The sequence below is a fragment of the Nicotiana tomentosiformis genome, chromosome 3 (genome assembly GCF_000390325.3).
Source record: "Nicotiana tomentosiformis chromosome 3, ASM39032v3, whole genome shotgun sequence".
Lineage (NCBI taxonomy): Eukaryota > Viridiplantae > Streptophyta > Magnoliopsida > Solanales > Solanaceae > Nicotiana > Nicotiana tomentosiformis.
The window spans coordinates 34,150,758-34,162,131 of record NC_090814.1 but is presented as its reverse complement, the minus strand read 5'-3'; positions in this window follow the sequence as shown (position 1 = coordinate 34,162,131).

Genomic DNA, 11,374 nt, shown 5'->3' with positions numbered 1-11,374 from the left:
TGACTCATTCTTTTAGCACATATATAGGTTAATATTATTGTGTACTGTCAAAATCGGGTATGGTTAATCGAGATCGGGGGCAGATCGAGGTTCGATCCCAAGTTATATTGGATCGTGACATAAATAGATATTGCCTAGCTCGTGATTCAGGGATCGATCGAGATTGAGACCAGCTAAGGTCGAGACCAGTTAAGGTCGAGACCGAGAAGGATAGAGATCTAGCGAGATTGAAGGAAGCATGTTAAGTCGAATCACAGAAAGCCGAAGAATCTGTGACCGGGCGAGAATTGTGGCGGAGATATCGGCACGTATCAAGTCAAGACTGGTTGATTAGCCGATTAGGAGATTTCCTTCTGTATTTAGAATTGTACCATATATAGAACTCATCTACTATATAAAGGGGGTTCCAATCATTTTGTAAGGATCACATTCACGCATAACAAAGCAATATATTACGTTTTCTCTCTTAAACTCTCTTATTCAGTAGTTCAGTTCTTACTCTTCAATAATACACTTAGTTGGTGCAAGGGCAACCTAGCTCAAGGGCCAAAGCTGCATGATATATCGGTTTGCTTTATTTTACAGTTAATTTCTAACTTCAATTCTCATATTTCTCGGTTTGTGCCAAGTGAAATCACATATCCTTAAAACCACTTACAAATTTAATTGTTATCCGATTTTAAGGGTAAACGATTTGGCACCCATCATGGGGCTAAGGATAATAGTGATTGCCTGGTGCTAATTTTCATAACACACACTGCTTTACACTTGTTCTTGTAAGCATTTTTTATTCCAGGATCAGCATGTCGAACTCTCAAGCAGTACCCACACACATCGACAATGGCCTTGGTTTTCATGGCGAAAACGACAACGTAGCCGCCCCAGGGAATGAAATGCCTCTAGTTGACCTCAAGGGAGTACCAGTTGCAAACCCCATCGACGTCAGTTCCCATGTTGCCCTGAATGCAAATCTAGGCGTCGACCCTGAAAATAGTGTCAGCAGAGACGTTCGATCAGCCGGTCAGAATGCACAGGGCGGCGAAGAAGGCGGAATCAGCCTTCGAATAATATTCGAAATATTGCAGGCTCAACAAGCTGCAATAGCACAACTTCAAAATCAGAACCACGCACCGAGTAGGGTCGAACTCGAGCCATCACACAAAGTTGTTCACAGGGCCGAACCAGTGCCGGGGAGGTCAAATATGAATGAGTCACAGATCGACCCTGCTATCTTGAAAATGTTTGAGGAGCTGACAAAGCGAATTGAATCGGGGGAGAAGAAGATTGAAGCGAATGACAAAAAAATGGAAACATATAACTCCCGAGTTGATCAAATTCCGGGGACACCACCGATTTTGAAGGGTTTGGATTCAAAGAAGTTCGTACAAAAGCCCTTCCCCCCGAGCGCGGCTCCTAAGCCCATTCCGAAGAAATTTCACATGCCAGAAATTCCAAAGTATAATGGAACTACCGACCCTAACGAGCATGTCACTTCTTACACATGCGCAATAAAGAGGAACGATCTAGAGGAAGATGAGATTGAGTCTGTACTGCTGAAGAAATTTGGAGAAACTTTATCAAAGGGGGCGATGATATGGTACCATAATTTGCCACCTAACTCCACTGATTCTTTTGCCATGCTCACAAATTCCTTCGTCAAAGCACACACCAGAGCGATAAAAGGTCGAGACTAGAAAGTCGGACCTCTTCAAAGTAAAACAGAAAGACAACGAGATGCTTAGAGAGTTCGTATCTTGATTCCAAATGGAGTGTATGGATATGCCCCTGGTCGCCGATGATTGGGCCGTTCAGGCTTTCACTCAAGGCCTAAACATACAAAGTTCGGTAGCCTCACAACAGTTAAAGCAGAACTTGATCGAATATCCAGCTGTAACCTGGGCCGATGTGCATAATCGGTACCAGTCAAAGATTAGGATCGAGGATGACCAGTTGGGGGCTCCTTACGGGTCTGTTTATCCAAACAGGACCATCGACAGAGTTAAAAGGGATATTGACCGGGAACCACTGTCAAACAGAGATCGATATCAGCCATACAGTGGAGATTGGAGAAATAACGGGCCTGGACGCAACCCCGTTCGAATTGATAGAATAAATGATTGAGGACAGAGCTCTCGAGGGCTCATGAGTAAGAGTGGTTTCGACAAAAATGTCGAACCCAAAGAAGCACCACGACTATCGGAATACAACTTCAACGTTGATGCATCAGCTATTGTATCGGCCATTGGGCGCATCAAAGACAACAGGTGGCCCCGACCTCTATAGATTGTTCCGGCCCTGAGGAATCCTAATCAAATGTGCAAATATCATGGCACCCATGGTCATAGAACAGAAGATTGCAGACAGCTGGGGGAGGAGGTAGCCCGCTTGTTCAACGAAGGTCATCTTCGAGAATTCTTAAGCGATCAGGCTAAAAACCACTTCAAGAACAGAGATTCAAACAGACAGAATGAACAAGAAGAGCCCCAGCACGTGATCCACATGATTGTTGGAGGGGTCGATATTCCTCAGGGGGATGTATTCAAACGCACCAAGGTGTCGATCACGAGGGAAAAGCGGACTCGAGACTACGTACCGGAAGGAACCTTGTCTTTCAATGACGAGGATGCAGAGGGGATCTTACAACCCCACAACGACACACTGGTAATATATGTCCTTATGAATAAAATTCAAGTTAAACGTGTTTTGATTGATCCAGGTAGCTTGGCCAACATTATTCGATCGAGGATCGTAGAATAGCTCGGCCTACAAGATCAAATTGTGCCCGCAGCCCGAGTACTTAATGGCTTCAACATGGCAAGCGAAACCACCAAAGATGATATTACTTTGCCAGTAAACGTGGTTGGGACCATCCAAGAAACAAAGTTTCATGTGATTGAGAATGACATGAGTTACAATGCCCTGCTCAGGAGGCCTTGGATCCATAACATGAGGGCAATACCCTTGACCCTTCACCAAGTTCTGAAGTTCCCGACATCGGAGGGAGTCAAAACAGTGTACGAGGAGCAACCTGCCGCCAAGGAGATGTTTGCAGTCGATGAAGTGATATCGGTATCGGCACTCTCATCAATGAAGGGATCAGATTCGAAAGGACAGCAGGAGGCCAAATAGCAACCACAGACACCGGCCTCGACTCAATTGCAGGAGCAAGGGATCGACGATGATGACGACTACTAGATCCCTCGAGCCTTCATAATTCCCGATGACTCCGATGCCACCAAGTCAACGGTCGAAGAGTTGGAATAAGTCATACTAGCGAAGCATCAACCCGAATGAAAGGTATACCTGGGCACGAGGCTAACCCCCGAGCTCAGGAAAAAACTTATTCATTTCCTTAAAGCTAACATGGATTACTTTGCTTGGTCCCACCTCGATATGACAGGGATCCCACCAGAAATTATCACTCACAAACTGAGCCTAGACCCTAAATTCCGCTCGGTAAAGCAAAAAATAAGGCCCTAGTCCGAGGTCAAACATGCCTTCATCAAGGACGAGGTAACCAAACTTCTCAAAATAGGATCCATTCGGGAAGTAAAGTATCCCGAGTGGTTAGCAAACGTAGTGGTAGTACCTAAGAAGGGAAACAAACTTAGAATGTATGTAGATTATAAAGACCTGAATAAAGCATGCCCTAAGGATTCTTTTCCTTTGCCTAATATCGATCGTATGATCGATGCCACGGCCGGCCACGAGACTCTCAGTTTTCTCGATGCCTACTCCGGGTACAACCAGATACAGATGAACCTGGAGGATCAGGAACATACCTCTTTTATCACTAAGTACGGTACCTACTGTTATAATGTAATGCCATTCGGTCTAAAAAATGCTGGTGCAACGTATCAACGCCTAGTAAATCGAATGTTCAAAGAACAAATAGGAAAATCAATGGAATTTTATATTGATGACATGTTAGTTAAGTCCCTGCGAGCAGTAGACCATTTAAAGCATTTGTAGGAGACTTCGATATACTGAGGAAGTAAAATATGAAGTTCAACCCCGAAAAATGTGCATTCGGGGTTGGCTCGGGCAAGTTTCTTGGTTTCATGGTGTCCAATCGGGGAATCGAGATCAACCCCCATAAAATTAAAGCTATCGAGGATATCACAGTAGAGGAACTAAAGCGGTATTTATCGAGCCCGCCGCTGCTTCACACCCCGAAAGTGGACGAACAACTTTACATGTACTTGGCAGTCTCAGAGATAGCGGTAAGTGGAGTCTTAGTCTGAGAAGAACAAGGTACACAATTCCCTGTCTATTATGTTAGTCGGACCTTAGGTGAGGCCGAAACTAGATATCCACACTTAGAAAAATTAGCGCTTCCTTTAATAATCGCCTCTAGGAAACTAAAACCATATTTCCAATGTCATCCAATATGTGTTCTAACAACTTATCCTCTTAGAAATATTTTGCAGAAACCCGAGCTTTTGAGTCGATTGGCCAAATAGTCCGTAGAAATCAGTGGGTACGATATTGAGTATCGACCCCGAACCGCCATCAAGTCTCAAATCTTGGCAGACTTCGTGGCTGACTTTACGCCGACCCTCGTACCCGAGGTTGAAAAAGAACTATTGATAAAATTGGGTACGTCTTCGGGAGTCTGGACCCTCTTTACGGACGGTTCTTCGAACGCGAAGGGGTTCGGACTAGGCATCGTACTACAATCAACCACATGTAATGTAGTTAGACAGTCTATCAGAACTACAAAATTGACTTACAATGAGGCCGAGTATGAGGCCATGATTGCAGGTCTCGAACTAGCTAGAAGCTTGGGAATGGAGGTCATAGAAGCTAAGTGTGATTCCCTCCTCGTGGTAAACCAAGTTAATGGGACTTTTGAAGTCCGAGAAGACCGAATGCAAAGGTACTTGGATAAACTATAGGTGACTCTACATCGATTTAAAGAATGGACCTTGCAACATGTACCTCGAGAACAGAACAACGAGGTCGATGCTCTTGAAGACTTAGCTTTATCGGTTGAAGACGACGAACTCAACTCAGGGACTGTCGTACAACTCATGAGATTGGTAATCGAAGAAGGTCACGCCGAGATAAACTCCACAAGTTTAACTTGGGATTGGAGAAACAAGTACATAGAGTACTTAAAGAACGGGAAGCTTCCATCAGATCCAAAGGAGTCGAGAGCTCTGCGCACAAAGGTAGCACGGTTCACTTTGTCCGAAGACGGAACGCTGTTTAGAAGAATGTTTGATGGACCATTGTCAATATGTTTGGGACCGAGAGATATCGACTATATCCTACGGGAAGTTCACGAGGGCACTTGTGGAAATCATTCCGGTGCCGAATCGCTGGTCCACAAAGTAATCAGAGCAGGGTACTATTAGACCGATATGTGGAAGGATGCAAAGGAGTTCGTTCGAAAATGCGACAAATGCCAAAGGCATACACCTACAATTCATCAACCAGGGGAACTACTCCCCTCGGTCCTGTCCCCAGGGCCCTTCATGATATGGGGAATAGACATCGTTGGCCCTCTCCCGCCGGCCGCAGGTAAGGTTCAGTTTATTTTGTTTATGATTGATTATTTCTCTAAATGGGTTGAAGCACAGGCTTTCGAGAAAGTTAGAGAAAAGAAAGTCATAGACTTCATTTGGGACCACATCATATGTCGATTTGGGATGCCCTCTGAGATTGTGTGTGATAATGGAAAATAATTCATCGGCAGCAAAGTAACTAAATTTCTCGAGGATCACAAGATCAAAAGGATCCTACCAACACCTTATCATCCCAGCGGGAACAGATAAGCCGAATTGACCAACAAAACCATCATCTAAAATCTTAAGAAGAGATTGACTGACGCCAAAGGAAAATGGAGAGAAATACTACCCGAGGTTCTATGGGCATACCGCACAACATCGAAATCTAGTACCGTAGCAACACCGTTCTCATTAGTTTATGACGTCGAAGCTCTGATCCCAGTCGAGGTCGGAGAACCTAGCATCAGGTTTCGATATGCAATAGAGGAGTCGATTAATGAGACCATGAATTCGAGCCTAGAATTTTTGGACGAAAGACGCGAAGCTGCTCTCGTCCGATTGGCCGCCCAAAAATAACGGATCGAAAGGTACTACAATCAAAGAGACAACTGGGAAGGACGTACCAAGTTCTCGAAATCATCGAAAAAGGATCCTACAAGCTCGGCACGATGAATGGCGAACAACTGTCGAGCAATTGGAACGTATCACACCTAAAACGATACTACTGCTAAGATACGACCCCTTCCATTTTCATTTATATTTTAAAATAACCCTTACAGGTGTTCGACCAGAAACACCGATGGATTCTTTGACACAAAGCCTGTAGGTCTGAAAGCACGCGTTACACTCTTTTTCCCTTAGACTGGTTTTGTCCCTAATGGGTTTTCTGGCGAGGTTTTTAATGAGGCAACCATTGATCGTGCTAACTTAGAACAATTCAACAGTATCCAAGGCTTCTTTACAATCAACCTCGAATACTGTGGGGCATTGCCCTCGAATGTCAACTTTGATGCGAGGAAGTTACTTCATGGCAGCACAGTCTCGATAGGAAAAAAATTGTAAGGGCCAAACGGTCAAACGAACCATACCCGCGTAGTTTTCTCGAGCCCTGACACAGTACATGTACTCATGTATAATCATTTATAAAGAAAAGTATTTTTCTTTACCGATATCTCATGCCTTAGAAAATATTTTCTACTTTACAATTTCATGCTCTCGATCTATTATGTAAACAGGCTTAAGGGCCGACCTTAACAGGAGTTCGGATAATTACCCCCACGCTCGGTGCTGCCGTCCGAAAAATAAACGAGATCGAATTATTAAAATTCCAAGATCATAAGACCTTTTAGGCAGCCTTCAATTTTTATAGGCCACGGCCACCCCACTCGGGGACTGACACTTCAGGCAAGCTCGAAGTAAAATGGGAAAATAAACCCAAGGGGCAAATCTCGAACTAAAGAGGCTACATCCGAATTAACACGGTTAGGAGACGTCTGAATTCCGTAACAAAACAGGCCTTCGAATTCTTTCATAAACTGGTTAAAAGGGCTACCGTTAAAATCGGATAACAATTAAATTTGTAAGTGGTTTTAAGGGTATGTGATTTCACTTGGTACAAAATGAGAAATATGAGAATTGAAGTTAGAAATTAACTGTAAAATAAAGCAAACCGATATATCATGCAGCTTTGGCCCTTGACCTAGGTTTTCCTCGCACCAACTAAGTGTATTATTGAAGAATAAGAACTGAAATACTGAATAAGAGAACTTAAGAGAGAAAACGTAATATATTGCTTTGTTATGCGTGAATCTGATGATTACAAAATGATTGGAACCCCTTTATATAGTAGAGGAGTTCTACATTTGGTATAATTCTAAATACATAAGGAAATCTCCTGATTGGCTAATCAACCAGTCTTGACTTGATACATGTCGAGATCTCCGCCACAATCCTCGCCTAGTCACGGATTCCTCGGCTTTCTGTTATTCGACTTATCAGGCTTCCTTCGATCTCGCTAGATCTCTATCCTTCTCGGTCTCGACCTTAGCTGGTTTTGATCTCGATTGATCTCTGAATCACGAGCTAGGCAATATCTATTCATGTGACGATCAAATATAACTTGGGATCAAACCTCGGTCTGCCACCTCGGTCTCGATTAACCATCCCGATTTTGACTTTATAGAGATAGTCCCCTCATTTTTTGGAGAGTAATGACAAGAAACGATTTGAGCCTTCGATCTTCACCTCGGTACATCATGACGTAATCGTCATGACATAAGCAACAGAAGTGACTGAAACGTCTCGTTGATACAGTCTCCTAGGTATTTAATGCGCGTCAGTTGATTATCGGCCACTACCAGTTTTGAACCGTCATTGTGAAACTGATAAATAGCCCCCTTCTTCATTATTTCAAACTTTACTTTCAAATCTTTTTCATTTTCGATCTCCATAGTTCTTTGCCTTCTTCAAAGCTTCCTATCTTTAGGTCTTTGAGTTTCTTTGCTTATTCTTCCTAAAACACCAAATACTTCAGTCTCCATTCTTAAACATCTAAAACTGTTTTGCAGAAAGATGCTGCTTCTTCATCTTGGTCGGCCGGCGAGAAACCAGTGGTGAAGCCATGCCCTGAAGAACTTATTCCCGGGGGTGTGTCATTGATTCCGACTTTAAGGTCGAGAAACCCTCATCGGTTCCTGGTCAATGTGAGCCAGTATCGAGATATATATGCTCAATACCCAAAAGCCTCCTTGACCAGGTGAAGAAAGATTGCAACTAGGGAAACAAAGAGGTTGTGATACTGGCACTAGAAGAAGTGATCACCACCCACGTAGAAGGGTTTCTGAGTGTTTAAACTTATCATTTTACTCTGGTGCCTTATAAAATTATGAAGTTATATTCTAAGGTCTGAGGTTTAGACAATTTGATTGAAACTGAACTAGTATAGCCCTTAGGCTTTACGATCGAGTGAGTGCTTGCTCGAACTAGAAGTAAGGTAACCCTTAGGTTTTTTATTTGAGCGAGGATGGTCTCTCGAACTCAAAGCAAAAACAGCTCTTAGGCTTTTGTATTATTATATATATAAATTATTTTTGTATTAGGCCGATATGGCCTTTGTAAACAGATTGTTTATGGCTTTCTCCCCTTTTTGGCTTGAAAAAGCTTTTTATCATTTGTATTTGCAAAACGTATAATGCCTTAGCATGAAATAAGGAATTATTTGAGAGTTCAAACAATTTTGTACTCATTAGAGTTTTCGAGGCTTGATATTATCGAGCCTTTTATGATTTTGCTGGGGGTAGCCTTTTTAACCGGTTTATGAAAGAATTCGAAGGCCTGATTTTTTACGGAATTCGGATGTCTCCGAACCGTGTTAATTCGGCCGTAGCCTCTTAAGTTAGGGATTTGCCCCTTGGGCTTATTTTCCTGTTTTACTTCGAGCTTGCCCAAAGTGTCAGTCCCCGAGTGGGGTGGCCGTGGCCTATAAAAATCGAGGGCTGCCTAAAAGGTCTTATGATCTCAAAATTTTAATAATTCGATCTCGTTTATTTTTCGGACGGCAGTCACCGAGCGTGCGGGTAATTATCCGAACTCTGGTTATGGTCGGCCCTTAAGCCTGTTTACATAATAGATCGAGAGTATGAAATTGTAAAGTAGAAAATATTTTCTAAGGCATGAGATATAGGTAAAGAAAAATACTTCTCTTTATAAATGATTATACATGAGTACATGTTCTGTGCCAGGGCTCGAGCAAACTACACGGGTACGGTTCGTTTGATCGTTTAGCCCTTATAATTTTTTCCTATCGAGACCGTGCTGCCATGAAGTAACTTCCTCGCATCAAAGTTGACATTCCAGGGCAATGCCCCACAGTATTCGAGGTTGATTATAAAGAAGCCTTGGATACTGTTGAATTGTTCTAAGTTAGCACGATTGATGGTTGCCTCATTAAAAACCTCGCCGGAAAACCCATTAGGGACAAAACCAGTCTAAGAAAAAAAGAGTGCAACGCGTGCTTTCAAACCTAAAGGCTTCGTGTCAAAGATTCAATTGTTGTTTCTGGTCAAACTCCTGCAAGGGTTAGTTTAAAATATAAATGACAATAGAAGGGGTCGTACCTTAGCAGTAGTATCATTTTAGGTGCGATACGTTCCAATTGCTCGGTAGTTGCTCACCGTTCATCGTGCCGAACTTGTAGGATCCTTTTTCGATGATTTTGAGAACCTGGTACGGTCCTTCCCAGTTCGGACCCAGTTTTCCTTTATTCGGATTTCAGGTGTTGAGGGTGACTTTTCTTAGCACCAAGTCCCCGATATTAAAATGTCAAAGATTGGCTCTTCGATTATAGTACCTTTCGATCCGCTATTTTTGGGCGGCCAATTAGACGAGAGAGGCTTCACTTATTTCATCCAACAATTCTAGGCTCATATTCATGGTCTAGTTATTCGACTCCTCTGTGGCATATCGAAACCTGATGCTAGGTTCTCCGACCTCGACCGAGATCAAAGCTTCGGCACTATAAACTAACGAGAACGGTGTTGCTCCGGTACTAAATTTCGATGTTGTGTGGTATGCCCATAGATCCTCAGGTAGTATTTCTCTCCATTTTCCTTTGGCGTCGGTCAATCTCTTCTTAATATTTTGGATGATGGTTTTGTTGGTTGATTCGGCTTGTCCGTTCCCGCTGGGATGATAGGGTGTTGATAGGATCCTTTTGATCTTGTGATCCTCGAGAAATTTAGTTACTTTGCTGTCGATGAATTATTTTCCATTATCACATACAATCTCGGAGGGCATCCCGAATAGACATATGATATGGTCCCAAATGAAGTCTATGACTTCCTTTTCTCTGATTTTCTCGAAAGCTTGTGCTTCAACACATTTAGAGAAATAATCAGTCATAAAAAAAATAAACTGAACCTTACCTGGGGCCGACAGGAGAGGGCCAACGATGTCCATTCCCCATTTCATGAAGGTCCATGGGGACGTGACCGAGTGGAGTAGTTCCCCGAGTTGATGAATCACAGGCACATGCCTTTGGCATTTGTCGTATTTTCGAACGAACGAACTCCCTTGCATCCTTCCCCATATCAGTCCAATAGTACCTTACTCTGATTACTTTGTGGACCAGCAATTCGGCACCAGAATGATTTCCACAAGTGCCCTCGTGAACTTCCCGTAGGATATAGTTGATATCTCCCGGTCTCAAACATATTGACAATGGTCCATCAAACATCCTTCTAAACAGCGTTCCGTCTTCGGACAAAGTGAACTGTGCTGCCTTTTTGTGCAGAGCTCTCGACTCCTTTGGATCTGATGGAAGCTTCCCGTTCTTTAACTACTCTATGTACTTGTATCTCCAATCCCAGGTTAAAATTGTGGAGTTTATCTCGGCATGACCTTCTTCGATTACCGATCTCATGGGTTGTACGATAGACCCTGAATTGAGTTCGTCGTCTTCGACCGATGAACCTAAGTTTGCAAGAGCATCAGCCTCGCTATTCTATTCTCGAGGTACATGTTTCAAGGTCCATTCTTTAAATCGATGTAGAGTCACCTGTAATTTATCCAAGTACCTCTACATTCGGTCTTCTCGGACTTCAAAAGTCCCGTTAACTTGGTTTACCATGAGGAATGAATCACACTTAGCCTCTATGACCTCCGCTCCCAAGCTTCTAGCTAGTTCAAGACCCGCAATAATGGCCTCATACTCGTCCTCATTATTAGTCAATTTTGTAGTTCTGATAAACTGTCTAACTACATTACCTGTGAGTGAGTTTAGTACGATGCCTAGTCCGGACCCCTTCACATTCGAAGCACTATCCGTAAACAAGGTCCAGACTCCCGAAGACGTACCCTATTTT